Raw genomic sequence first — 25,690 nt, 5'->3', positions numbered from 1 at the left:
TTGGTGTGCAATTGGTGTAAAGAGTGGCAAATGTCAATTAACACCACTAAATCTGTATGCATGTCCTTTACAACAAAAAAGAAGCCTTCAGAATTTTCTTACGCCCTCGGTGGCACTTGCCTGAATAAAGTAAATAACCACAAATACCTAGGTTTGACATTCTCTTCTACCCTTTCCTCGAACTTACATATTGATAATATTACCTCAGTCGCATTACGCAAGCTTTTTTTCCTTAGACGATGTTTACGCCTTGCACCGAAACACACCAGACTACTAGCCTATACAACTTTTGTTCGCCCCGTCTTAGAATACGCTAACATCATCTGGTTTCCACACACATCAACTAACATAAAGGTGCAAAGAAAAGCTGTGAGGTTCATTTTTAACAAATACAGTCCCTATGACTCCCCTACAAGCCTCTTAGCTGATGCAGGTCTTAAAACACTATCTGTTAGAGCCAGACACGCCCGCTTAAAATTCATCTACCAACTAATCCACGACAGTTATAAGATAGACCGAACTAAGTACGTTACTTTGTCTACATCACGCCTGTCGCGAAAAAAATCACCCATTTACACTAAACCAGTACAGTATTCGCAATGACATGTTCAAGTTTTCACTTTTCCCACGTGCGATCAGAGAATGGAATCTCCTCCCCCCAGACAGAGTTTCCTCTCCGTCACTTTAAGCGTTCATCAACCTACTGGAGACATCAAACAGAGAAGACGCCACTTAACACACCCACATATCTTAATCTTAAACCACATATCTGTAATACTTATTTCTGTGCGTTGAATTTATGCATTTCAAACCCCAAACTCGCCGCTTCTGCGCGGTTATCTGTTACCTGTATAAGTTCTCTGATCTTACAAGTGTCATTCATTCGCTATTCTTTATATAAAATCTAGTAATACAATATTGTTATATTGGTATACTAACTACATTGTTATATTGTTATGGCCATATTGTTATACCAACCAAAAGTATTGTATTAATGGTGATTTCTGCAGTAGTTAAGGAAGCGTTTTTCCTTTTTTTTCTTTTAATGTACCATGTAACATGACCTGTTTGTTTCTTTCTGCAAAATTGTGCCCACCTGCTTTGGTCTCCACTGAGACTGGCAGTATTGCAAATAAATAACAGAACGGTATGTAAACATACGATCGTCACGTATGTTTCTTAACTACTTGTTGCTGCTAAACCACAGCTCGTAATTACAGTGACAATGTTGCAGTGAGGGCGAATCCATGACACGAATATTTAAAGATACATGACTGGTCTTCGACGCTGACCAGTGCACTGAAACAGGTACGCACACATGTAACTGGGTGCTCCGTACGCCTCAACGCCAGCAGAAATTGCCGCCATGCCTACTCATATCACGTCGGTACGTCTCACAGAACCGTTTCAAACGTAGAAGACGCCGCGTTATTCAAAGAAGACCACGCGAGCCGGAAAACAAGCACAAGCAGCTGTCGCCAACCATGTACTTGGCAGACAACTTTGAGCATTCGCCTAGACTACCGGGGCGGCAGCTACTAGACGGTGTCACTGGCTGCTCAATATGTCAGCGTCCTAGAAGAAAAAGTTCTATAGACCACGATGTACCCATACCTGCTTTCTTACATGGTTGCGTGAACTAGCCCTGTTCGCATTCATAAACCAACCAGCCCACAGTCACCGCCTTGAAATGAGCAACGGTGCTTTCACGAGCTGAAAGGGAGGACCGCACTCAATGCATGACAAAACGCCAGCTAGAGTAAAAGCAGCTCATCATGACATGTACATCTGCAGAGGCCAGTTTCTCAAACTCCGGTGGCGGCTGGGTACGGCGCGACTCAATGCGGCCGCACGGATCTTATGTTAAAAGCCATCTGAGGTGGGTTTAAAGCCTAGGAACGCCAAGGTCTGATAGTGTCGTGTGCACCGTGACCTTACCGCTTAGTTCGCGCTGAAGCGAGACGCAGGACGAAGGCCAATTTGTTCGCTGCTGCTGCCGATCTTTGACAGCGTTTTGGCAGCGAGTGTTCGCGGTCGTCGAGTGAGCGAGATGTGTTCATGTTGGCTTGTCTGCGTGCGACACCTTGCTTGGTAGTTTAATTAGAAAGCGAATGTTTACAAGTTTATATAGACGATAAGAATATTATTATTAGTTCGCATAGCTGCCTAATAATTTGGAATCGCAATCGATTATTCGCCTTTTGGGCGAAACTGCGACAATTTTAGCTCTGCAGAGCTATAGAGGATTCTGAATGTGCTAAGTCATGTTTAGACTCAAGGCTGGACATTTTTTTCCTCTTAAAATGTTGTACTGGTGCTCAAGTGGCATCTTCTTGAAAGGCGCCCGCTAAAGGAAATGTTTATCCTTCTTTTTCGTTATCCAGTATATGTCCGCTAAGTAATGAGCATGCAATTCGAAATTGTTTCAATGGATGGCGCGGCTCGCGGTTGTATAGTTATGTTTTAGTGTAGGTAAAACTATCACCTACGTCAAAACGAAAATGTGTGCTTTCAATATGTGCGTTCAAGTACGCTTTGGACACCCTTCTTTCATATTTTGAATCACATCTTGATGTAGACTTTCACTGAAGCTTCTGCGAAGTGCTTATATAATTCATGAATTTCCCTTTCATCCGACTAGCCGGTGACGTCGAGCCTCTCTCGCACAGATTTTAAATCAATCGCCTCTTATAAAACGTAAGCATTTCAACGTTCTCAGTGATCAGCAGTTTTACTGGAAGTTCTCCGTCATTTCTTAAGACGAAAAAATTATAATAAATAATAATTGAGGGGTATAGGAACCAAAGTTGGGGAACGCTGTAGTAGAGGAACTTGCTTATTCGACCACCTAAGGCTCTCTAACGTGCATCCAAATCTATGTGCGGTAGCGTTTGCACATTTCGCCCCCATCGAAATGCAGTCGCGGCGGAAACTAGCGTTGGGTAACAAAATACTTCAATATCATATGAAGGGTAGCGATGTGTATCTGTATAGTACCTTCAATCATTTGATACCTTCAAACCACTAGAATGTACACAAATTATGCCTATTTATCCAAAGTATGACTTCTTACACTTAAAGTTTTAAATAGATGTTGGACATGACCATCTCAAATAAGCGAGCGCTTAACAGACAGCGACCACTCTCAATACAAGCGGCTTCGCCTAATAATTGAAGTAAATTGAGTCTTTATTTTCATGCGATGCACATGAAGGATGACGGGATTAGAGGCTGCCGTGAGGTAGCTTGACATGGACCCACTACCTAGAAAACCGAACATGTGAAAAACAAAAAATGGACAATATAATAGTATTGTTGCTAATAGCAACAGCATTGTTGCTCGTCACCCAACTTAGCAACGGTATTAGTTATGTATTAAGGACCATAAAACAACAATAATATAGAAACGGTGAACAAGAGCTTAAAAATACAAGCGTTCACATACACGACCAAAAATTGCCTGACATGCAGTGAGTGAGTGAGTGAGTGAAACAACTTTATTTTGTCCACTATAGGCGTAAGTAAACTCCACGCCACCTGGCTAGGCCCACTCGGGGACCATCAGGTGGAACCTGACGGCCCTGTCGCGAGCCCTCTGGACTGCCAGGATTTGAGAGGTCGGATCCTGGGCCCTAATTAGCTTCATCATTTCCTCGTGAGTGAAAGGGGGACCGGCAGAGGCGCAGCCCCACAGGACATGTTCGAAGTCCGCATAATCACCACACAGAGGGCAGTCCGGGCTTGGGAACCGTTCGGGGTACATTGTGTGCAGCGCCGCGGGGCTCGGGTAAGTGCTTGTTTGCAGAAGTCTGAGAGTGACTGTCTGGGCCCTGCACAGCGAGGAGTAATAAAATTTTCCAAAGCCCATATGTGTAATAACTAAGAAAAATACAAATTTATAAACACATTGTTAATAGATCTTTTGAAGTCATATTACCTACGCGTTATAATTTCAGCAATACCTCTGCATAGATATGATGTCACAGAGCATATGCATGTCTGAGCCCATAAATCGATGGAAAGTGCAACATGGAATTGGCAACAAGGCTACTGCACCCCTTTAAATATATATTGCAGACATACCAGCCAAATCGAAGAGATTCTATTGTCGCATGGACATGAGACCGAATCCAAGTTGAAATGGTCAGCCAAGTTTTGCGAGGCGACGGTGATGCGCGACCTGACGAAATGGTTGTGAGAATTACCTGTTATGCAGCAGCATGAGTTCAAGAACGTTTTATGGACTGATTTGGCGTTTCAAACTCGCTGTGGTCGCAAGATCGCAAGTGGTTGGTCAAGTTCAGCGATGGATTTTTCTAAAGGGTCCCGCACCAGGCGCCATGCATAGAAAATTTTTGTTTTACATCGCAACTTCTAAAGTGCCATCGGGAAAGTGTTCTACGACAACAAAGATTCAAATGGATTTCTTTTTGAAGGAACTAGGGCGAATTTAAGTGCCCGTGTGCGGTGTGGTCAGGAGGCTAGGTTCATTGCCAAAATAAAAAATCGATACTGATAGGTCGGTCGCTCTCAAGGATCAGTCATTTTCCAAGCGAGAGTCGCCACATTTGGTTTGAAGACTAGCCACCCGATAACATCGAACAGCTGTGGAATATTCAGTTCTTCACACAGCACTTTGGCTGGTCAGCCAAGAAGAACATCAAATGTGCTCTGCATTCAGCAATTCGAAAGCGGCGCTGTCATTTTTACTACCAGCCCTGCGGCGCCAACCACACAAATAACGGGGGCTCCGAGATCAGAGCCATTCATACCGTGGCCCGCAAAGGGCATAACATCACGTTTCAATGGCTTTCGAGTCACTGCAACATTATGGGCCTGGAGCTCTCGAAGACGGGCCACAAGAATTTATAAATTTTTCGTGCTCAGATTCGTCTAGACAATTTGGCATTCTGGCAGGAGGCATCAACCGCTTGATGTCACATAGAAGTTTTTAAAGAAGCAGACTGCACCACCTAGGCTGGTCTTTTGCAACACAGCAGGACTCTGCCGATGCAAAACTGTCATGCTTTGTTTGCTATGGCTAGCAGGAACTTATGCAAAATCTTGCCTTCCATATTAGAACGCCTAAAAACGGTTCCTGCGATGACGGTCGTCTCGAGGAGACACTTGAACACAATTTATGCGACCTTCCTGGATAACATGTGCAGAGACAAACGCTGGCGAGTGTGCTAGCTCGTATAACAAACAAACCACAATTACAACAAAATATTTTAAAGTTCTTACCTCATTAGCCGTCGGGTAAAAGCGTAACGAGGGCATTTTTGCATTTCTCATGGGCAACATACCGCCATGAGCCACTCTGCAGTAGAAGCATTACTTGATATTCTCCTCCATGAACAACAGCCATTGTATGCAGGTGATTTCTCCTAGCGCAGGGAAGCAAACCAGACTTTTTCCCAGTTTCCTTCCTTTCCTTTTATTTCATGTATTTTATGTCTCTTTATGCTTTTGCCTCGACTAATGCCCACAAAAGATATTATTTCTTTTCTTTTTCTATGCCTAAGCCGAGAGGACGCGTCACATTGACGTCATGAGCAGCGCCTGCTTCTTTTCCTTATTATTTTTTTTTGCAGCGTTGCACAGGCACTGGAGGTCTTGCGTGCTATACAGTGGATGGATTGCCGAAGTCACGTGCCATAATCGGTGAGGTTGCTGGCAGCGCGCCTTACGCAGAGGCGCGTGTGACCTTTATTCTACGGGGGTAGAATAAAGGTTCAGGGTAGAATAAAGGTAAAGGAATAGAGGGTCGCTTGAAGAAAGGGTGCGCGCGCTTTCGTGTGAACTTAGATGTTACTGCGACGTGGGCGAGCGGTTTGATAATCTGCAGACTCGATCCCTTGTGCGCGATCCACGCGCCTCGCTTGTCCGTTTACAATGCTCGAACCTATAGCGTTGCAAGCGCGTTGTGAGATTTCCTTCAAATGTTCCAATTCTCCCTTCCCGGAAGGTTTCCGGAATAGCAGCATACCAACTCGTGTGGCTGGGCAATCGGTAATCAGAGTAATTCGCGAAAATTTAGGCAACTTCATCCCCGTATTGACGCAAGGAGCACCAAACACTCGGGGAAGGAGCAGCATGCGCCAGCATATCGGAGCTCCATAGGTCTGGCCTTAAATTTTACAGGATTGTTTTGAATAAGTGTCTGCTCCTTGCAGACCCTCTTGTCCAACTCTTATATGCGTGTTCCCAGGCCTTGCTGACCACTAATCAAGATTATACTGTAAAAAATCTCAGTGCCCTTCCACTCCGTGAAGAAGAATGACCAGTGAAGCTGTGTATGTGGGCCACTTAATGACGAACTGCAGCACCGCCGCGGTTCGTCCCGGCATTGCGCTATCTTCGGGATCGGCCCACGTATGGGAGATGTTTGCTTACCACAACGACTCGAAAATTTTCCTGGATGGTAGAGGTATACAGCTTCGCTGTAAAACGCGCTACCTGTCTAGACTGACTCAGAAGGATGTTCCCTTTGTTGCCCACGAGAGTCTGACGAAACTTACACAAAACTGGTTGAGCCATACCTTGTAGCCCTGTATTGACCACTACGCGCTGCAATTTGAGGGGAACAAAGATGATAAGACAGACGCAAGCCACTTGGGCATACTCACCGGTGACAAAATGCTTTGCTGGACGAGGCGGTTAATTTTATCAGAGACGGCTTTGCGAAGCGTGAACGGCACCGAACGTGCCCTCAGAAGCCGGGGCACGGCGCCTTCTTTCTTCCCGGCTGGATCTTTGTACAGGCCGGATAACACATCGAGCAGCTCTTTTATCTCGCCTTTTGACTGCAGCTCAAAAACGGCTGGTGCAGATTGTTCTCGTAAGAGTGACAAGCCGGCTTCGCGAAAAGCTTGCATTGTGTTCCTACCGCAAAGTAGCGGGCCGTAACAGTAGCCTACCAGGAGGTCATCATCATCATCATCGCCGTCGTCGTCGTCGTCATCATCATCGTCGTCGTCGTCGTCGTCATCATCAGCATCATCATCATCAGCCTGGTTACGCCCACTGCAGGGCAAAGGCCTCTCTCATACTTCTCCAACTACCCCGGTCATGTACTAATTGTGACCATGTTGTCCCTGCAAACTTCTGAATCTCATCCGCCCACCTAACTTTCTGCCGCCCTCTGCTACGCTTCCCTTCCCTTGGAATCAATTCCGTAACTCTTAATGACCATCGGTTATCTTCCCTCCTCATTACGTGTCCTGCCCCTGCCCATTTCTTTTTCTTGATTTCAACTAAGATATCATTACCTCGCGTTTGTTCCCTCACCCAATCAGCTCTTTTCTTATCCCTTAACGTTACACCCATCATTCTTCTTTCCATAGCTCGTTGCGTCGTCCTCAATTTAAGCAGAACCCTTTTCGTAAGCCTCCAGGTCTCTACCCCGTACGTGAGTACTGGTAAGGCACAGCTGTTGTACACTTTTCCCTTGAGGGATAATGGAAACCTGCTGTTCAGAATATATATATATATATATATATATATATGTGTGTGTGTGTGTGTGTGTGTGTGTGTGTGTGTGTGTGTGTGTGTGTGTGTGTGTGTACGCACATGATGACACACACATGCACACAGGGTGTTTTAGTTAACTTTAGCGAGAGTTTAAAAACATGCCGATTCACTCTAAGGCGACGCGACTAAATGCATGTTACCGACTGTTGTGTGTAGCGTGTCATGCTATCTTTTTGCATTTTGGTTGATCGGGTAATTAGTCAAGATTAATTAACCGACTACTGAAGCGACGAAGCTACCAAAAAACTGGCTGTGGCTTAGCTAAGGTTAAGCCCAGGATGCGAAGCATACTAGCCTTTATTTTAACGCGACACCGTTAAGGAGCTCGTGTCGCAGAAAAGCCGGTATCGTCGGCGTCGGCTCAGGCGTGCGGCGCTTGCTCAGGCGCACATTTCGTTGTCGCGCCGAACGCTGCGTTGCTCGACGCTCACCGCGTCCGATGCGGGGCGCGTAGTCGCTGCGCCGTAGCAAAGCCACCTAGAAACAGTCTCGTAGCACGCCGCAACCTTCGCTTCTCATTCCAACGAGCAGTTCTGTCTCCAGGAGGCATCTCACCTAGTGAGTGTCTTGCAGAGGCAAGCGCTGCTGCTTATATACCGCCGCGACGCCGCGAGCGACGGCGCGAGTTGGAGCCCCGTTTCTCCTCTGTCGTGACGTCACGGTGTCACGTGGTATTGAAGGCGACACCGCCGCGCCTGAGGAGCTGGGTTGAGCTCTAGTAATATGCTTCGCATAAAAATTCCGTTAGAAAGTTCCAGAGCGCATTACGATACGTCCGAATAAGAGGTTTCTAACTTACTATCTATGAAGCATTAGTGTTTTTCAGATTACTGCAGATTCCCGCGAAATAAAAAAAAAAATACCGCGTGCCATGCCCGCTTGCGTTTTATGATTTCAGCGCTCCCAAACATTTTTCGCACAAACGAACATAGCATCAAACAGGATGTGCTGCCGCTTAAAAGGTGACAGGGCAGTGATGCAGGCGTTGGCTGTGGAATTCGCGCTACTAATGTGCTTCCCCCGCGGTAGTTCATGACAGCGATGAACAGCCGCAGTGGCAGCACGTCCCGCTATATAGATGCTCTGTTCGTTTGTGCGTGGAGCGTTTTGGAGCACTGAAATACGGCATGGTGCGTGAAGTACTCGAACTGCGGTAAGCGATGCTATCCAAAATCGCCTGGAATTTCGACGAGTCCTTCATATGACTGTCTTCGAAGTAAGCCTCAAAACGAACACGGCAGCCATCCAACCTACTTGCTGTTTAGCCCATCCTCGTCGCCACTCAAGTGACGCAACACAGTAACGACCGCGACACTAAATGGTTACTGCGCTGTACTTGAGATTTAAGTAATTGAAAAGCAAGCACTTCGTGACAGCCGCTGCGGCTAAGTGCATCGTTTTTTGCTGATAGCTGATCCGGAACTAGGGAGCACAATTTCACTCTATGGACAACGCTGCACCTTCCACTTTCAAATAGTGGCGATCTTCTACGAGCGGGATTCCTTACGATCACAAAAGCAAATGCATCGTGTAATGGGAAAGGCAGGGCACTCTGTGAATCCTGGCATGGGCTCCCTGCATGATGATGATGATGATGATAGCCTCATATTATGGCTCATACCCACACTGGGGGATTGGCCAAGAATTGCGTGCTGAAACGTTCACCTATTTTTTTGAAGTGCCACTTATTCGATGATAAAAAAAAATATATATAACGAAAGAGAGATAAGAAAACATACAAAAACCAATAAAATACAAGACAAAAGTTAAAAATTTATTCGTTTTGTTGACGTTATGTAACTGCAAACGGCATCAAATACGTCCCTGTGGCTGACCCCTATAACTGACGCACCGAAAGATAGTATGGTTTCTGGTGATAACATTAACCCTAATTTTGCGAACGGAAGTTCTAGATGTCTTTTTCTTAACAATTTGTATCGTCGACATGCCAAAAAATAATGATCTAGTGATTCTGTTTCTTGACAGTATGGACACAGAGGTGATAGCGTCAGACCAGTCCTGTGTAAATATAGGTTTAATGGAGGGACACGGCAGCGTAATCTCGTGACCGCTACTTCTGATTGTCTTGATGGACACCACTGGATTTTCCACGGAAATTTGAGGTGCTGATATTCTGTCCATGTTGTTATTGATTCACTGACATCTCTATGAATTGAATATTTTCTATATCTGATTGCTGTTATGTGGGCCACCAAAGGAAGAACCTGCATTATTGGTCCACTCAGGGATGCTCGCGCTAATGCATCTGCCATTTCATTTAAATGTAAGCCACAATGTCCAGGTACCCATAATAGTTTTAGAGAATTCAACTGCGGAGGAACTAATGTTAGAAACGTCTTTATTGGTGGCGAATTGGGTGAATTGAACTGCATGGAGACTTAACACTTCGTTTTTTTTCGTAGACTGTCCCTTCAACAGTATGAAGTGGGTTTCACTTTACATAAACTGCTTTCTACTGGGAGTACAATGTGGTATACTGGACGATATTCCAATTCCCACCGGTCGTGCATCGAGACATGATCGAGATCACGTGCGTATTCTATCTTCCTTTAATTCTTTGTGGAAATAATCGCATCCAAGCGGTTGTTATTCCATTCGGTTCAGTATTAAAAAAATAATCCGCACTGTTTTCTCTCTTAGCCGTAGCTGGCTACCCCAGAAGCTGCAACCGCTGAGTGCCCTAAGGGTATGTATATGACATTGAAGTGTGTATGAGCGCGTAGCCGCCGACCTGCATAGTTTCAGCGACCAGCCGTTCTTTGGTCAGCGTTTTTTTTTGTTCGCTTGGAAAGTCCTATTACATAGTCAAGAACACCCTTTCTTTGGCAGTGCAACATGGAGCACCCTGTTAAATTTTTTGCCGTGGATGAAGCCATCTCTTCTGACGGAGGTAGGCAGGGCTGTCATAGACGTCACTTAAGCACAAAGTTTAGTCATGAGAAGTTCCCACATGTAGCATGCATTGGGGCGTAATGAAATAATTATGAAACTGATTTGACCCCTTATCGAGGTTAGCACATATGGTGCCATGTGCTGCCTGTAGAAACGCAAATCCAAGGCAAGGGCAAGTTATCACTGCGCGAAGAAAGATCGCGACAAGTCACGCAATTACCTATGCCATATGCGTGTTTGCTGTTCAAAAGATGCTCGAAAGAAATGACTAAGTATATGCCAATTTTTCAGCAACGCATTGGTGGCTCTATCTGTCATCGCGCGGCGTGTGTCACAATATTTCGCCGCGGTGGGGACAAAAGACACTATCATTCTGTCGCTATGATATCACAAGCTCACTATTTTTTGTCGTAGGCTAGTTCTTGATGCCTCGATATCGAGAAGCAATTTCAACAAAACCGCAGATATGGTTCACGAAAATTGCTCCCGAAGTGAGGTAAAGCGTAGCGAAACTCTACAACGCAATTTAATTCTTGTAAAGGGGGCTGACGGCTCAGAAATTACTACCCTATGGGCCTAAAGCGGTTCAGCTGCAGCCATGCCTGGTGAGAGCATAATTCCCGCTGCATCTGGAAGTCTGCAGGAGACGTCGGCGAAAACCGCTCTTGCTGTAAAATTGGCCGTCAAAGCATCCGCTTTCACTTTGAGCCTCAAGTCTTTTGGTGGCTAGGGCACGCTGATTCTCTATCTGTATCGAAGCGAGTGCTCTAAAAGGACGAAATGCACGCAACGCAAGCGCTTGCGTTGCGCGAGCCTTTCATCATATGTGGTCTTTTTATCATCATCATCCCCATCATCATCATGATCATCACCACTACAATCATCATCATCATCATCGTCATCAACTTGTTCATCAGCCTATTTTATGTCCACTGCAGGACGAAGGCCTCTCCCTGCGATCTCCAATTATACCCCTGTCTTGCGCCAAACGACGGCAGCTAGCGCTTGCGAATTTCTTAATTTCATCTCCCCACCTAGTCTTCTGTCACCCTCGACTGCGCTTCCCTTCTCTTGACACCCATTCTGTAACCCTAATGGTCTACCAGTTATATAACCAACGCATTACGTGACCTGCCCAGCTCCATTCCTTTCTCTTTACGTCAATTAGAATATCGGCTATTTCTGTTTGCTCTCTGATCCACACCGCGTTCTTCCTGCCTATTAACGTAACGCCTTTTACTACGCTCTAAGTTGCAGTGCATAAATGCAACCCAAGCTAGCCGCCATATTAATGCAACTGCTCTTTGCGCAGACTTCTGCTGCTTCCGTTGTAGGTGCCGTTGCTTTACGGAAATCGTTTGCCGGCGCGTTGAGGTAGACATGACTGTTACGCCGTATGGTATTGATATTGTAAGAACTTGTAAAAATTCGTTAGAAACATACTGCCACTATTGATATTCATTTATGAGCATCCTCTTGTGGTAAAGTTATACAGAGTCCATTAAAACTCCCCTAAGCACTAAAGTTAATATTTTTGCGGGTTAACCGGTGCTACGATCAAACACATCGAGTGATAAACCAGGAGAAATGGTACCGTCGGATCAGGAAGAGGTAGTGTTGACAGGGTTGAAAATTATGCGCTAAAGGCGCGTGAAGAAAAGAACTCCTTCAGCCACTGTACCCAGCTGCACCTTTAATCTCGCACAGCGCTGGAGGCGCCTATCGCATCGAGCGGCTGGCAGCAGCGTGGGTTGCGTTTTCTCCACGGAAAGCAGAGAGCACAGTGCTGCACAGGAGCCACGAATCGGATCAAGCGCTTGCACTCCCGACGCACGCAGCCGCTCGCTTGAGCGAAGAAGGCAAACGCAAAGATCTCGATCAGGGTGCGCGGGGTCAATACGGACGAGTGTGTTGAGCGAGATAGAGAGCGCGCGAACGGGGCCGCTTCCGCCCTCAAGGGCCACAGGTGCAATCGGCAGGAAGGAGGCAGGGGGTGTATGTGCGCTATGGACGAGGTTGCCGCTACGTCCGAGCCTGACCACCCCACGAGGGGTTCCAGGGGGCAGCAACAGCTTGAATTGAAAAGAACCGAATCACCGTGGGGGACAGAGAGGAACGAATGTGGGGCAAGAAAAGCCGTTGGGGGAAAGAGGAATGCGCGGCGTATTGGAAAGGTGGGAAGTTTGGCGTGCCCGCGTAAGCTCTTGGCCCACACTTCTGGCCGATGCATCGAGGGGTGAAAAGCGAAGGCAGGCCGGATGGGAGCGAAAACAAATACCGAGGAAGGGTGACGACGAGGCATAGCAGAAACCCCGAGATCGCCTTGTAGCGCTTAAAAAGAAAGAAAGAAAGCACTATACGAACGAAATAGAGAAAACAAAAACAAAGATGATGCTTAGGCTGGCCATGACGTTAACGAAAAGAAATCGGGACAGGAAAGATCGGGTCTGTTGCTCGGAAAGCGGTTCTACGTAAAAGAGAAATGAACGAAATGAATGGTTCCTTTCCCAGGGCAGCGAAGACAGGAGCCCTGCGCGTCGAACGCAAGGTGGCGAAAACGTATCGGGAAAAAGAAAGGGCTTTGCTGCCCAGTGGCCGATTGCATCTCCAGTAGCAAACAAGTCCATATTTCTCTGCGAGACGGCCAGGCGATGTCTTTATGCCATCCTAGAGACAACATTTATCTTATTGCACGCGTGTGTCTCCCCTTGCCCCTTCACCAAGTCTTCTGCGCCTGATAATATGGCGGGGAAAGCCCTCTTTTCACAATCATACTGCTAGTGAGTCTTCGGGATATCTTGAAGAGACCACTCGGATTAGCTGAGGTTTTACCTATCATAACTTTATGTAGCCCTATGAGCTTACTCCTATAGCTATTTAGTTCACAAAGGAACATCTTACGGACAAATTCACAGCTATTTTAGTGATAGCCATTAGATTAGAGTAATAGTTTTCTGTTGCAGATTAGGCAGCCCGTTATTTTCGACGCGTTGTTATTGCCTTGCCGGTCAAAGTCATTGTGAAAGCGATGACATGACACTATCTAATGCGTCTCGAACGCCATTAGCAGCTCCTCCCTGATAGTTTTGACAAGTGGCATCACCCCAAAGGGCCGCCATACGAGGCGAACATTTTCCTGGGAGCCGTCCTGGCATTTGTTGACCAGCAAGGCTTCAGGGCGCAAAATAAATGTGCAGCCCTTGCCTAGAACACAATTAACTGCACCCGCTGTGGCTGCTTCCGTGTGAAACAGAGAAGACTGGCAGTAAAGATACGCAAGATCACTTTATCAATAGAAGCTAATGCCACTCGGATTTACAAAACCTCACCGATACCACGATAGACAGTTGATATAGAAAGCAGGGACCTTTAGGGTAATGTACGGGAGCAACCGATACTGTGAACAACGTGCACTCTTTCCGAACATGTTGTTCAGGTGGCAAGCTTTGCCGAATCGGTTGAATTGTATTTCGCAGTGTAAGCCTTTTTTGTTAATTACAGCACACGTAACTGCTTTGCAGGGTTTTGCAGAAAGTTGTTGTGTTTTCCTTTCTTTCTTTTTTTCGAAATCTGTGTATGTTGTGTCTAGTACACGTAGGTTAGTTCTCCCATTGTTGCTTAGGCCACGTGCACCACTTAGGCTTGCAGTTATGGGAAATAGTAGAAAAAGTTGAAAGTAGTACAATATATATATATATATATATATATATATATATATATATATATATATATATAGATATATATATATATATATATATATATATATATACCACCGTAGTCTTCCATAAAGAAAGAAACAAAATCCCCAAAAAGTAAGGCGTCAGGTGGGGAGTTACGATTTCTCCAGTGCTATTCACAGCGTGTTTACAGGAGGTATTCAGACACCTGGATTGGGAAGAATAGGGGATAGGAGTTAATGAAAAATACCTTAGTAACTTACGATTCGCTGATGATATTGCCTTGCTTAGTAACTCAGGGGACCAACTGCAATGCATGCTGACTGACCTAGAGAGGCAAAGCCGAAGGGTGGGCCTAAAAATTAATCTGCAGAAAACTAAAGTAATGTCTAACAGTCTCGGAAGAGAACAGCAGCCTACAATAGGTAGTGAGGCATTGGAAGTGGTAAGGGAATACATCTACTTAGGACAGGTAGTGACTGCGGATCCTGATCATGAGACTGAAATAATCAGAAGAATAAGAATGCGCTGGTGTGCATTTGGCAGACATTCTCAGATCATGAACAGCAGGTTGCCATTATCCCTCAAGAGAAAAGTGTACAACAGCTGTGTCTTACCAGTACTCACGTACGGGGCAGAAACCTGGAGGCTTACGAAAAGGGTTCTGCTTAAATTGAGGACGACGCAACTAGATATGGAAAGAAGAATGATGGGTGTAACGTTAAGGGATAAGAACAGATTGGGTGAGGGAACAAACACGAGTTATTGACATCGTAGTTGAAATGAAGAAAAAGAAATGGGCATGGGCAGGACAGGTAATCAGGAGGGAAGATAACAGATGGTCATTAAGGGTTACCGATTGGATTCCAAGGGAAGGGAATCGTGGCAGGGGGCGGCACAATGTTACCCTGAGTGGTTGAGATAAAGAAGTTAGCAGGGACAACATGACCACGATTAGTACATGACCGGTGTAGTTGGAGAAGTATGGAAGAGGCCTTTGCGTAACCAGGCTGAATATATATATATATATATATATATATATATATATATATATATATATATATATATATATATATATACATATATATATATATGTATATATATATATATATACATATACATGTGTGTGTGTGTGTGTGTGTGTGTGTGTGTGTGTGTGTCGCGATGCGCTATTAACGCTAGAAGCCTAGAATAAAGGGGTGTGTGTTGTAGCTCCTGCAAAATCGAACAGTAAACAGCAGTTCGCTTGGAACTGAGTGCTTGCTCTTCCTTTTGCGACAAAATGATGGAAGTGCGGGATACACATACGCCCTATGCCAGCTGGTCCTGAAGCAGAAGCTACCGAGGTCAGTACCTCGGGGGCGCAGAAATCCATCGAAGGAGCCGTCGTTACTAAGATCTTCCGATGCAGTACAGTCCCCTGGCATGCTTTGCGAGGAATATGCCAACAAAAACTGTAAGCCAAGCCGAGGGGATTTCAAATGTTACACTACCATGCATTGTAAACGCGCCTCGCATGCTTAACTTGTTACACGGCGATACCTCTGAGGACGTCGAAGACTGGTTAGACCATTTCGACCGGGTCGCTGCCTTTAAGGAATGGGGCGATCGCCGTAGGTTCAAGAACGTCAATTTTTCCTCTCAGACGCGGCAAGATTGTGGTACGAGAACTACGAGGCTCCAGTTACCAGCTGACAGGAGTCTTACCGAGTGCCTCGCGACGCCTTCAGCAGCCCCGAAAGGAAAGAAAGAGCCGAACACGCACTATCTTCGAGTATTGAAAGCGAAATGAAACCGTCGTCATGTTTGTCGAAGATATGACGCGATTATTCTGTCGGACCGACCCAGTAATACCAGAAGAAAAGAAGGTGCGCCTGCAATGTGGAATGTTGGGCTAGTTGGTGATTGATCATCATACCTCGCTGGTGAAGCAGCGCACTGAGAGGGACAAAGAAAAGACACACAAGACGACACAAGTGTCGTCTTGTGTGTCTGTGACGGACACAGAGAAGACACACAAGTGTTGTCTTGCGTGTCTTCTCTGTGTCCATGTCAGTGCACTGCTTCACCATGAAGGTGTGTCTGTTAATTCGAGGCGTAAAAAACAGCCATTTTGCGAGCCTGGTGCACAATCATCTTACAAGAGTGTCCCAGTTCGTCCGTGAGGCAATAGTTATGGATCGCATGCTTCGGCAGCGGATCTCGAAGTATGAACGCCAGAGCACCATGAATGCAGCATGCTCGCCTGTGCCTGCATATGACGACAGGGAGTCCCTTACGGAACTAATACGGCCGATTGTTCGAGAGGAACTCGATAAATATCATGCATCAGCTCTGGCACCTCCCAGTTCCGCGGCTCTTACGGAAGTCATTCGGGAGCAAATTAGGCAGGTGGTTCAGCCCTCGTCACCAACACGAACTGAACCTCCCACGCTCTCGTACATGGAAGCTCCGAGTTTCTACGCTGCCGACGGCCCATTTCTCGTAGCGACCTGCTGGGATTCCTCGACGCTTCCCAAGTCCAATCCACCGCACGATTCTGCAAGCAGCCTTTCATCCTGGTCCGCGGAAGTTCTCGGTATGGCGCACTCCCGACAACAGTTTGTTGTGCTACCACTGCAGGGAGGGTGCACATTTGTATCGCGACGGCCAGTATAGATGGATTGCTCTGCGGGGATACCACCTGGGTGCCCAATGCCCGCGCTATGTCGAACGTCCGCACGAGATCGAGGAATACTTGGAAAACCTCCAGTCCGCAGCGAAGACACTCGCGGTCGCCATCACCTCGTCGGCATCACCAAACCGCGCTCGACCCGTTTGATTCCGTTGGAGTAAACGGCTTGAGAGTTGGAGTTGGAGTAAACGGCTTAAAAGTGGATTAAGAGTATCCAGCACTTGCACTGCACTTCAAGCTGACGGCGTATGCAACTTGCTGAAAAGTACACAAAGGATAATAATTAGGGACCGAAGCATCACAACCACTTGCCGCTTTTCTTCGGACAATTTATCGACAGTCAGCGTTGTGGACTTTACCACGGTGCGCTGTACGCTGCGCTGTATCCTTTGGTATGACTGTTACTCCGACTGTGGTTCCGGTTGTGGCTTTGGCTGTGGTTTTAACTGTACCTTCAGCTGTGCCATAGGCTATGGCCCCGGCTGTTGCTTCGGCTGTGGTTTCAGCTGTGGCGGCGGCTATAGCTTTGGTAGCGCCGGCCAAGCTTCAGTATTGGTCTTCTGCGGCACGACCTCGTTGTCAGAGTTAGAATCGACTCCACCAGGCCTAGGAGGCAGATGAAGAATTATTGGACGTGGCGCGCTCTTCAAGCAGTCCCTTCCGATTTGTCAGGGGCAGCCGCTCTCTCTGCTGGCTGGCGAATCTCAAAGATCATTCAGGCTGTTTCGCAAGATGAAGCTTTCGGTTGCAGGAATTTGATGTGACAATCATCTGTAAGTCTGGTCAGAAACACACCGACACCGATTATCTCTCACGCCTCCGTCAATCCCCCACCACTAGATACTGACAAGAACTGCAGTTTTCTTTGTACAATTCCATCTTTCAACCTAGCTCAACAGCAACGCCAAGATTCCGAGCTGCAATCCTTGACTGAATACATTGAAGGACGCCACCAACAACCCCCGTGGCAGTTCGCGCGTCACTCCTCCTCTTTCTGCCTATGCAGCGACATCCTATACAGGCGGAACTTTCTCCCCACGGAAACCGCCTTGGTACTCGTTGTTCCCGGTTCTCTCCACGACTACATTTTACGTCCATACCACGATGAACCAACTTCCGGACGTCTTAGTTTAGCACGAATCCTGGCGAGTACTAAGGCTCTGTTCTCGACAGGCATGGCACCTGCACGGCCGCCATAATCAGCCATGTTGACTCTCTGATTGGCTGCTAAGAACTCACGTGTTTTAAAATTTGTACCGAGAAGTGGAGGTGTTGCAAAATGCAATTTTGCGTTTTCATCAAGATGACCATACGTAACGCTGAAAATTTACCGAGTAATTCACTTCTTCTGGTCCTTGGCTGCTATACTGGGGCGTTAGCGCTTCAAAAAGAAAGTGAGCGGTAGCATGCAGAAGCCAGCGCAATGCATCTGGAATTTCGCGAATATGTGGTGGCGATCCAAGATAGGCACCTAGTCAGCTTGCTCACTGGCTGAAATATTATGCCGTGGGGGAACGTCACAGAAAGGGCCGTTTCGTGAACGTCGATATGACGCTGCGTGACGTTACCCTGGGCCGCCATTCTAGAGATTTTCCGCCATAATTTGTGGTGCTACAAGCCACGCGAACTATGCTAATGAGCAGCCATAGGCAATGGCGGCCGAGAGGCATGCGTATCTCCGCATTTTCTCCGTCGTTTGGGGCCATGAAAATTATTTGTTCATAACGTGCGCGTGCTCATAGTATGGGCACGCGCACGTGAACGTGCGCCCTCTGCAGGTACTTTCACTTTATATTTCTGTGTACTTGGAAATTTTATAATGAAGAGAAATAAATATTTTCCTCCTCGTTAAGGGTTCCATACCTGGTCGTTGTATGCCTATGCGTACATTCGAAAAAAAGCACTTTCATTTGTTTATTCAACATAGAACAATTCTTTTTGCATCTGGTATATTATTGCAGTCACAAGCTATCTGACGACCGTCGTCAAGGAATTGGACATTCTCATTCGATAACTGCACCATTATGTCAACGATGTGTAAATGCATGGCTATTTCATGCCTGATGGGTGCATACACAACCTTTATGAGTAGGTGGAATGCTGCATGAAACACCCTTAAGTAAAAAGGGTGTTATGTCTGTAAAAAGAACCTTGATAAACGTGGGGTGTAATTCTGCCAGGACATCTATTTGGTGGAAAGGATGTAACTCTGGCATAACACACATTGGTAAAAAGGTGTAGTTACAACTAAACGACCCTTCACATGGGTGCATGAGTACTCTAAAACACCCTTCCCTAAAGGTGTAAGGGGGTGAGTTATAGACACCAAAACACCCTTAAGGGTGCAGTTGTTCCTTATTGTGCAGTCAGCACCGCTTTCACGCAAAAGCCGGCGCTCAGTTCAGACAAAAGAGAAAGGTCGAGCAAGCAGAGACGGCACCAGTAGAAAACTAAGAACGCAGCCTGTGACATTTCGCTCAACCTGCTGCGGCGAGGACATTAGCGCTGCTGAACGAAGAACAGGAGTGGTTTGTGCCAAATCCCGCGTCAATCTTTCTATTTAGGCAACTGCACTTCGCGTGTAGACTGACGCTGGTAAAGGGCGGGCAAAAACTTCAAACCACGTACACTGTGTTCCGGGAAAGATTTGTATCGAGCGCTGCACTCCATTTGCATGCGCCAAAGCCGTTTACCACCGAAAACACCGCGCGCGCACTCAGAAGCTGACGGCACGCAGCGGCGTCCGCAGTGCTACGGTTACTCCTCATTGGTTTTATAATCTCCCTTCGCGAGAGCACTGTCCTTTCTGCTCAGCCTGGGGTACTTCTTTTACGGGTTATCTAGTTACAGAGATGAGGTTCTATTCTTGCCTTGTGAATAGTTTTTAAGCCTGACCAGTTTTTGTTAAAAATGCGTATGTGAAACGAGAAGGTTCTATATATTTATTCAATCGTTTTCAAAAACGCTTTGAAAGGAAAGTGATGATTTAGCATACCTTCCGAAATCACCTTACATTTTAAAAGAAGCAAAGCAAATTATTTCTCTCGCTCTCTTTTGTGCGTAGGTGCCCTCATATGTTCACGCGTTGTCCACTCGGTGTCAAATCTCTGCCGCCGGACCGTGGCGTTATCGGAGTCACGGCTCGCTTCGTGTTTCCTTCGGTTGCAATTTAACGCATTTTCAAAGTGCGCGCACCTTTTATCGGCTCATCTGGCGATCCTTCAGAGTTCGGACTATCACTACTAACACGTGCTCCTTCCTATCTTCCTGCCACTCGGCTACTTATAGATACGCTCTACACCTTTGAATAAACGTTCATTTTGTTCTACTGACTACGCTGATGCTTCACTGGTCTGGCGTAATTGCGAGCACGCCATGGCTATGCTACACCTTCCCTCGGCCAGACCGTGATGCTGACGCCGTGGCTCGTAGAGGGCCCTCAAGTGAGCTGTGGTGAAGGGCTGCTCGAAGTTTGGGGAAAGGCACGCACAGGACACCTCCCTTTGGCGCACAGTTGGGAAAATAAACGGAACTCACTCGGACTCACTCATAAATTTAATTTTTGCGTCAAAATTCTACAAGGCTGAGCTCACTCAGACTCAGGCTCACGCCAATTAAACTCGGCAGGGCTTCACTTGGACTCAGACTTACCAAAATTCAAGGCAGTCGGGTTCACTCTGACTCAAACTCACGGCATCAGACGGGTTGGTCTGTGTCTGAGGGAGTAAGTCGACTCATGCGTGCGTTTGCCGACCTATGATCACCACAGTAGAAGTGCTAACGTATACTTACAATCCTTTTTTCCGGTTCCGGGCGCCATCAGAAGTCAGAAAATGTTTCGACTTGGATGATGAAACCAAATTGTGATCTTGAGCTCAGAAACCCAATCGTGTACCTGTACTCAGAGCATTTATAATTAGTTGATAGATTTTGGCTAATAAATCTTTTTCATGACAGCACATTTCATAACTTCTGCCAGGTTTAACGGTTGTAGTCTAGTGGACTACGTTTTGCATATCCTATTGACCGCAAGTTAAGATGGGGCCGCGGAAGAGAACACAAAAACGACACGGGCGGTAACTTTCAACTGGGTTATTCATGGCAACCAGTGGCAATACATAGACAAATAGAACATGCGCAGAACGCAGTAAACAAGACCACTCATCAGCCTAGCGGGGCAACCAATTATCAAAAAAAATTATCTTCCACCGAAAAACTAATAGAAGTGTCACGAACACAGTATTTGCCTTTCTTTTTTATGTGATATGCCTCCATCAGTTCGCGGGCACCCCGTCACTCGCTTTTCCCTAGAATGTTTATCTCCTTGAAAAGTGGGGCATAGGGGCAGGCATTGCAGTGCGCCAGGCAAGTGCACCATTTAGCCTTTCGTTTACTTTTGTTCATCTTCCCTGGCTCGATCATTCAGGCACCCACATGGCAGGGGGATTTCGTACACAACCCTTTCATTGCATTTTGCATACGGCTTGGTATGGTTCTTGCCACAGCCTTGCCTTCCTTTAGTATCGCGGGCGGTGCGAGGGCAGAGCCGTGCCCGCTTAAAAGGGGCTGAAAAGACAAGGGGGGCTCGAAGCCTGCCTGCCACCTTTCTTAGGTTCTGAGTGACCCTGTAAACAAACGGTGCCCCTTCAGGTCCTACGGCCATACTAGTATGTGTCAAGAATCATACGAAGCCATATGCAAAATTCAATGTTGGAGTTCTGTACGAAATCCTCCTGGCATGTGGCAAGTCCTACGTAGGGCAGATGGCACTGAGCCTGAATGAATGAGCGAGGCAGCATGAACAAAAGCTAACCAAAGATGAATTGGCGCACTTGCCTCGTACACTGCAATGCCTGCCCCTGTGCACCACTTTTCAAGGAGATAAAGATTCTGGGGAGAAGCGAGGACCAGACGGGGCACGCGATCTCATGGAGGCATATCACACACAAAAAAGGTCAAGACTGTGTTAGTGACATTTCTATTAGGTTGTTTCAATGAGAGATAGATTTTTTTTATAAATGGATGCCCGCTAGGCTGATGAGTGGTCTTGTTTGCTGAGTTCTGCGCATGTTCTATTGGTCTGTACATTGCCACGGGTTCCCATGAATAAACCAGTTGAAAGTTACCGCCCATGTCGTTTTTGTGTTCTCTTCCGCTGTCCCCGTCTTTATTTGCGGTTAGTATGGTACGCAGTAAACACCAACTAGGCCAAACCGTAGTTCTGCGCTAGTTTCCCTGCGGCAATCACAGCTATTTTCTGGTACTTGCTCAAGAGAGTAATTGAAGCAAATGTATAATCCGATAAGGCTGCTGGATGTGATGCCGTTGATGGCTGATGAAATAAATATACAGCGCGATGAATGTTGCAAAAGACATACCCAACTAATTTTGCCTTTTTAACCTCATGGAGATCCCCAAATATGTATATGGCTTTTCGTGTTCAGAAGCATGGAAATTTCTGTGTTAAATCTTTGGTGGGGTCTTTTATCAGATGCAGCTCCCCTGTCAGGAGTCATTATTGGGCGTGGAATGAGGGATATTGCGCAAGTAAAATTGCTGGGGTGCTGGTAAATGGCGTTTCAAAGAATCGTCGGATTTTGCAGCCATGGATACAGTGGTCGTGCTCCAGCGCTTGTCATAATGTACCTGCAGGCGTTCGCGAACTTTCATAATATCTCTATAATACGACAACGTAAACACTCTATAATCAGGTTATCAACCGAATATATCATACTGATGCGTAAACTTGGTTTAGTGTGAATGATCGCACAATTAAAAAAGTTGGCTCTGTTGAAACCGTTGTCATGAAGCTCGTTGCAGTTGTGTGTTCCATGACACTATACGCACAATTTTGCGTATTAGGCTCATAGTGTTAATGTAAACTCGGCAGTAGCAGCCGCGCTGTTCGTTATGTTCCTGTTACTTTGTTCACCCCAATCGGAGGTAAGAATGGCTGTGGTTTATGGCGAGCACCGACTAACTCAACGTTCTCTCTGAAATGCTGTCACGCATTCGTGAGAGTTGTAGAGAAAGGGATGTGCACATAATTCCTCATACTTCTTCTGAGCAATACAAACACGGCAGAACTGCGTCGGCGTTTTGGGCACACTCAAGCACCCCTCTGAATGTGCGATCATGGAAAGGAGGCGAAAGTAGCTTAGAACATATTTTCATCCATCGCCGCGCTTGAGGGGCGCCGGAGGAGCAAAAGGAGATGACGCGACACTTTGCGAAAACAATAGCAACGCGCCCTTGCGTTTACGTCGTCATTTGATTGCATGATAGCGTCATGCAGCGCCAACAGCGCCAGTGTGTGCCGTGTCTTTCTTATTGTGGTTCGTCTTAGGTGTTCGCGCTGTAACGTTAAGTTCAGAATGATAGCGTAGCCGCCAACTTCGTAGCACTGCACCGAATCGCGGGGCCCCAGTTGTAGCCGGCCAATATTGCTGGGGGCCCTGTCGACCTCTGCTTCCCTCTTCGGCCCGGCCACTGTTATTGCGAATAAGGGCACGTGCCACGTCTTCGCGTTTCTGCTGTTTGCTCGGGACGAGACTCCCGGCGACGAACGTCTCTTTGTGTTGACATCGGCCCCATCACGCCAGCTCACCACCATCCGCCATAGGAAGCAGATATCCAGGCATCAACCAAGCCACGTGCGTGCGTTGCGAAGGCTGCGGCTTCGTTGGGCTCTGCAGCGTATGTGTGCGCGACTCGAAGCATGCGCACTTATCTCTGGGCAGCAGGACTCGCGACCGGGCAGTCTAGCGGCCCGCGAATAGAACTTGACGTTTGCGTACGTACGTGCGTGCGTTTAGTCTGGCGTTTCCGCGGCTCGTCGTCCGCATCGGTGACCACGAGCTGTCAACGTTACCTCCTGCTGCCGACAGTGCTCGCTGGCGCCTGGTCTCTTTTATTTTGCCGGTCACGTGTCACACTGCGCACACAGACGGTGCCGAGTGATTGTCAGCGTTTCACTGCGGCCTTCATCGACCTTGCGCTGTGGGGGAGGCCGGGACGAGTGCGGCAGCAGCGAACGCGTCTTTTCATTCTGAGAGGCTCCTCATCGCCTCCTTCTTTGACGGTGCGGTGCCGGAATTTCTGATTGCCCGCCGGTCGATGCGTGCGGGTGAGAGGAGCTGTCCAGCCAATATCTTGGACGAGGCTGGTCTGAACACGTCTTAAGGTTCTCCTTTTACGAGGCGGATGAACACAAAAGTAACCCGAAATATACTGTACCGCCTGTTCGCATTAAAATGAACGTGAGAACAGTGAAGAGGATAGCAAAAGCAACCACGAATAATATCTTGTGGTGATAACGTTGTAAGTTGATAACACAAACATGCGAACAGTTCATTAAGCAATATAGTCGCATGCGAAAACGATGTGTGAAACGTCTTAGACCTACTGAATTATGGGCGATCGGGCCTTCCATATTAGGAAACTGCGATATAAACAAGGGACGATAGAGAAACACGACACCAACCCGCCGTGGTTGTTCAGTGGCAATGGTGTTGGGTTGCTGAGCACGAGGTCGCGGGATCGAATCCCGGCCACGGCGGCCGTATTTCTATGGGGGCGAAATGCGAAAAAAAAAAACCCGTGTGCTCAGATTTAGGTGCACGTTAAAGAACCCCATGTGGTCGAAATTTCCGGAGTCCTCCACTATGGCGTGCCCCATAATCAGAAAGTGCTTTTGGCCCGTAAAACCCCATAATTATTTTAGAAACACGACACGAGTGCAGACTAGCAGCTGTAGTTTATTGTCAGGTTGATAAATATTTAAAGATGAACAAACACGCGCAGAGAAAGAGAGAGAGAGGGAGAGAGAGAGATAAACTGGATGGGAAAGGCAGGGAAGTTAACTGGATAAGGTTCTGGTTTGCTACCTTGCACTGGGGGAAGGGTAAGGGCAAATGAAATACGGAAAGAACAGCCAAAAGAAAAAGCGAAGGAAAGAAAAAAAATTTAGGGAAGGTCGTAAACGTCCATAAAAATTGGTCCCTTCAATAGGCCACTCGAACGTGAAAAATTCAAGAATGCCTTCATGGTGTTGTGGTGTGAGGACTGTATAGGTCGACGTTCCAGGTCTTTCTGCTCCGAAAGTGCCCAGTAGTCGACACGAGTCAGCGCGGTCGCAAGTGACTGCCTGTGTGCCCTGTACGGGGACAATGGCAAAGAACCTGTTCGATAGTTTCCTCGTTGCCGTAGTGGTCAGATGCCGCACTACACTCCCATCCGATGCGGAAAGCGAACGACTTCGTAAATATGACGCCAAGTCACAATCAGTAGAATACCGTTGTCTCGGGTCGGGATAGTCCAGGCGGAAGACCAAGTTTCAAACACGTGTAAAAAAGCTTAAAGCGTAGCGGGTAAATGTACAATTTCTAACTTATGCAGCCTCACAGACAGCCTCGAAACGCAGACGTCACTACACATGTCAAAACATAACGCTTCAGCAATCTCTCGCGCAGTCTTATTTTCGAGCCTCGACAGCACCTTAGTATCGGCCTAACCAGAAGGTGTTTGCATAACGGTTTAATAGAGCACAAAACATCCTTAAAAGGGCAGCCGTCACCTAATTTGTGCCTACATTGCAAATGATGCAAATGTAAACCATCCCTTAATGGCAGAACATATTGTCGACATATATATACAGAGATAAGACTGCGTAGAACATTGCTGAAGCATTTTTTATCACAAGTTTGGTGACATGTGCGTTGCGAGGCAGTCTGTAAGGCTGCATAAGTTAGACGTCGTATACCCGCTAGGCTTTAAGGTTTTGAGATGCGCTTGTTCTACGCCATATATTTGCGTTTCTGACATTACGCTACAGGTACTCGTGGGCGCATCGTGTCGCGCTTTTTTCACGTCCCTTGTCCATTGCGCTATTCTT

The sequence above is a fragment of the Dermacentor albipictus genome, chromosome 9 (assembly GCF_038994185.2).
Source record: "Dermacentor albipictus isolate Rhodes 1998 colony chromosome 9, USDA_Dalb.pri_finalv2, whole genome shotgun sequence".
Taxonomy (NCBI): Eukaryota; Metazoa; Arthropoda; class Arachnida; order Ixodida; family Ixodidae; genus Dermacentor; species Dermacentor albipictus.
Note: the sequence above shows the minus strand (reverse complement) of the source record.